The sequence below is a fragment of the Otolemur garnettii genome, unplaced genomic scaffold (assembly GCF_000181295.1).
Source record: "Otolemur garnettii isolate 467f Iridium unplaced genomic scaffold, OtoGar3 scaffold00097, whole genome shotgun sequence".
Taxonomy (NCBI): Eukaryota; Metazoa; Chordata; class Mammalia; order Primates; family Galagidae; genus Otolemur; species Otolemur garnettii.
Window position 1 is genome coordinate 3,552,055 of NW_003852492.1, and position 5,287 is coordinate 3,557,341.

Sequence of the window (5,287 nt, forward strand, 5' to 3'; positions counted from 1 at the left end):
CCAGGGGGACAGCTTGAGGCTCTGTCTCAAAAAAAAAATAATAATAATAATAATAGAAGTAAATCCAAATCCCAATAAATAATGGCTATTTCAAATGTACTGTAGCGAACAGTACAACAAAGAGGAAAAGGTTGCCAAATAATGTGTACAAAAGCACACACAGAGAGCTGTACAAACCGTTCTTAAAGACACCTAAAAAATAAGGATGCAGCAAGGGCTGAAAGTCACAATATAGAAAAAGATACCAGCCAAATACTTACTGCAGGAAAACTAGAGTTAATGTCAGATCCCAAAAAGAATACTTAGTGCGTGATTCCATTTATGTACAATTCTAGAAAATGCAAACTAATCTGTAGTGATAGAAAGTGTATCAGAGATTGCCTGGGGAATAGAAATGGGGTCCAGGGAGGATACCCAGGAAAAGTGAGGTCTAAGAGAATAGAGGTCTTCTCAAGGAGGCCCCAAGGACATACCTGCAAGGTCCTCACCGTGTTGACTCAGCTCTTAGGAATTTATAGAAAATTAACTTCCTGGGACTTAGAAACTAAGGCTTGTTTACTCTTCTATAAAAGCCAGAGCCCCGCTTCTCAAGCTTGATTCAAACTGACCAATGAGAAAGGTACTTATGGGAAATAAAAAGGAGAAGACTGGGCCAGTTGGGGAGTGCGGCCATTTTGGACTCTAGTCTCCCATTGCTCAGCCGGCTGGGATAAGGCCCTTCCTCTTTTAAACACAGTGTTTAGGTGTTCTTCCTCTCCATTGGGCCTCATCTTCCTGCAACAAGGTTGGGGAAGAAATTGCAAAACTTCAAAAAGAAACTTGAAAATGATGAGTATGTTTACTTTATAGATTGCAGTGGCAGATTCGTGGGGTCATATGTATTTCAAAACCTATTAGGTGGTGATCCCTTTAAACATGTACAGTTTAATATATGTCAGTTATGCCTCAATAGTGCTATTTTAAAGTTATTTTGGAATTTCTGAAAATTATAAGCCAAAAACTTTTAAATTGGTTAAAAATTTGAAAAGATAATTTAATCTCCTTTTGTTTATAATATGATTAAGAGTTCTTAAGATCTCTCAGGATTTTTAGACAAACATGTCATAAACAGAAAGACTAAACCAAAGACTTAAATACAATAATAAAACAATTAAAATCTTGCGAGATGATCTAGGGTCCTACATGTACCATCTCTTCTAGGGATGTCGGTGACTTTTTTCTTTCTTTTTTCTTTTGTTCTTTTTTGTTGGTGACTTTCTTCACCAAGTTTTGAAACCAAAGAGCTGTAATGGAATAGAAAAAAATTAGTATAATGAGAACAATTTGCATTTTTAATTACATGTAAATAAAAACTTTGGCATATGACAAATTCAGTAAATAGCACATAAAAATGTTTGCTATACAGGGGAAAAAGAAGAGTCATCTCTTACACATTTATGAGAAGGGGCAAACAATCCAATGATATAATAGGTACAGAGTATCGATATGGGAAGCTGGAACTGGTCAAAGGCCAGAGCCGGAAGGTCAAGTACAGGCTGAGGCCGTATGTGCACAACCCCCACACTCTGGACCTCACTGACAAGTTGCTGGCGCTGGATCCTGCACAGCACATTGACAGTGATGATGCCCTGGACCATGACTTCTGGTCTGATCCCCTGCCCTCGACCTCAAGGGCATGCTGTCCACCCACCCTACGTCCACCCGACCGCCACGCTGGAAGGGCAGCCGGATCACCCAGCAGTCCGCCAACCAGAACCGCAATCCCGCCGCTATCAACCAGACGGAGTTTGAGCGTGTCTTCTGAGCTCTGGTGCTCCACTGTGGCTGTTTTGCTTTCACTGCTGCTATCTGGCATTTGAGCTCTTCCCTCTTGTGCATATTTTATGGATCCTACTTGGGCATTGGGAATAACCAGCCCAGTGGACTGGGGTGAAGCGTTGGCTGAAGGGCCCACCCGGACGCACTGGGGCTGCCCAGCTCCTGGCTTTCTGGATGGTGCCCACAGAGTCTCCGCCTACCCGACGACAAAAGTGGGGTGGGAGAAGAGGCTGACCCACCAGTGACCCTGTACCAGCGCTCAGCATGATGAGAGACTGGGCGTGAGGTCCCTGGCTCATCCCTGGCCTTTCTCTTGGGGTAAGAAACTTGTGTGGGAACAGGACCAGCCTCAGGAACGGGCTGTTCTTAGCTTAACCCTCAAAGGTCTTGGCGCTGGTGAAAACTCTTGGTTTCTTGAACAGGTGAATTTTATTGTGTTTATTTTGTTTAGTTGTTCAGAGACATTCATGGATGCTGCTAAGTCAGTTATAATTAAAAGCTGACTTGAAGAGAAGAGAAGAGAAGAGTGAGATAGAAGAGACTAGACAAGACGTGTGAGATGACTCAGTCATTAGCAAGGATTTCTAGAGTGCCAGGGGTGGAGAATTCTGCCCCAGACAAGCTGGACCAGCTGTACCACTTTGCCTGTGGTCTGTTCACTCACCCAGTGACTTTGATCCTCCCTGTACCCCTCAACGACAGCAGGAAACACAGCTGAATGGTCCTTGATTCTCTTTCCTCAGATCACACCCTGAGTCCCTAGGTAGTTTGCAGGGAGCGGCTTGGCGGCCCCTGTATGCGGGTTTGCTTGTGGCTAAACAGTCGAGTGGCTAGATTGCTAGTCCTTTATGGGAGATGGTCACTTCTGGCTTGTTTTTTAAAAACGTGGGCTTTTGCCAGCTTCTTCCCACTAATTATGATTTGGCTTCCCCTCCACCTAACAATGATAGGGGAAATGATAGGACATAATCGTGGAGGACAGGGACAATTGTAGAGTTTGAGACAGTGGTTTGTGTGTTCGCCTTGCAAAAAAACAGTACTGGGGAACAAAATTAAAAAAAAAAAACTTTAGTAGAGTAGGTTGAAAAGATATGAATGATTAGTTTTTTCCAAATGACAACTCCCAGAAAATATTAAAGAAAATACTTTCTAAGAATTTTCACATCTGGGTGGTGCCTATGGCTCAAAGGAGTAGGGCACTGGCCCCATATACAGAAGGTGGCAGGTTCAAACCCGGCCCCGGCCACAAACTATAAAAAATAAAAATAAAAATACATTTTTAAAAAGTACATTAAAAAAAAAAAGAATTTTCACATCTGAAACATTCAAGCGTTTTGTTTATTTGTGTTTGTTTACTTAAAGCTTAGTTTTTAGGGTGGTGCCTGTGGCTCAAAGGAGTAGAGTGCTAGCCCCATATGCTGGAGGTGGCAGCTTCAAACCCAGCCCCAGCTAAAAAAAAAAAAGCTTGGTTTTTAAACTTCAGTGCAGGGCAAGGCATTTCTATTTTGAATAAAATCCCCTTTTTAGGTAGTGCTCTACAGCTTATAAAGCCTTTCATACAAATAGTCCCGTTTTGATCCAAGTGAGACTGCAAATATCATGGCTGACCAAACGATAAACCGTGGTGAATTGTATACTCAATAGGAGAAAGGAAATGGAAAAATTTTTAGAAAACAAATCCTAAAGCCAAATATAGCAAAGATTAAGATCTACAGAAACATTGTTCTGAGTATTTTGGGTAATCCATGAATAATCCTCAGAACCAGATATTGCCCATGCAAATAAGATGAAAAAAATTTGGATAGGTTTTTCCAGCACATATGGCAAAAAAAAAAAAAAAAAAAAAAAAACCTATGAGAAGAATAAAAAGACAGTGATATTGTTACCAGGCCCATCGATGCATAATTTTGAGTCCTGAGAAGAAACTAAAGGCTGTGAGTGAGAGAAATAACCCTTACCTGTTGGAAGTACCACATTTCTCTAATTATTAAAAGTGGGAAACCGTAGGAAATGAGGGGGGAACTCATGTACCTTAACGCCTCCTGGGACACTTCACATTATGGTTGTGAGTTCCCTGAGCTGTCTGCTCACTCTCAACAAACATAACAAGAGATCAACAGGTCCTGCATGTATTTAAGTAAGAACTTTTCTCTGCCTTAACAGTGTTTTTTATTTATTGTACTCAGGTGATTATGGAATGTAAACATTCTTTTGATTGCTCTTTCTTATCACATTAAAATAACCAACAGAGAACTAAGCAAGATTCTTCTGTCCTAGGTCTTCTCTGTGAATTCCGATATGACATTCAATTGCTTTATAGTGTAGTCAAGAAAAAAATCAAAAGAAAACAAAATTTTTTTTTTGAGACGGAGTCTCACTCTGTGTCCCTGGGTAGAATACTGTGGCATCATAGCTTACAACAACCTCAGACTCTTGGACTCAAAGTGATTCTCTTGTCTCAACCTCCCAAGTAGCTAGAACTACAGGCACTCACCACAATAACAGCTAGTTTTTTTGTTTTGTTTTTTTTTTTTTCTATTTTTGGTAGAAATGGGGGTTTGCTCTTGTTCAGGCCAGCCTTGAACTCCTGATCTCAAGCAATCCACCTTCCTTGGCCTTCCAGAGTGCTAGGATCACAGGCATGAGCTGCCACACCCAGCCAAAATCGAAAAGTTTTGAGTTAAAACTTCTAAAAATTTCCTAATCAGCAAGAAATATTAATCACTAATATCTAAAAATGCAATCATTGTTGGTGACTAAGTTTCTAGAAAAAAATATTATTTTTTTAGAGACGGAGTCTCACTTTGTCACCCTCAGTAGAGTGCTATGGCATCACAGCTCACAGTAACCTCCAGCTCTTGGGCTTAGGCAATTCTCTTGCCTCAGCATCCCAAGTAGCTGGGACTACAGGCGCCCGCCACAACGCTCAGCTATTTTTTTTGTTGCAGTTTGGCTGGGGCCAGGTCTGAACCCACCACCCTCTGTATATGGGCCCAGGGTCCTACGCACTGAGCTACAGGCACTGCCCCTAGAAAAAAATATTTTTAAGTGTTGTTTGTTTCTCCATACAAAAGACACAAACAACTCAAATATTTATGTTGTTTCCATGACCATTTGTATATGTTTTATTTAAAATGTTGCCCCCTAAAAGGGTAGAGAATAAAATAAGAAAGTATGGGCGGTGCCTGTGGCTCAGAGGAGTAGGGTGCCGGCCCCATATGCCGGAGGTGGCGGCTTCAAACCCAGCCCCCCAAAAACTGCAAAAAAGAAAAAGAAAAAAAATAAGAAAGTATGAATCCTTCCAAAACAATGACTATCAACTGGTGTGCCATGAAAAAATTTAAAGATCATTAATTAAGGCTCAGTGCCTGTAGCTCAGCAGCTAGGGCACCAGCCACAAACCCAGAAGCTGGCAGGTTGGAACCCAGCCCGGGCCTGCCAAACAACAACTACAACCAAAAAATAGCTG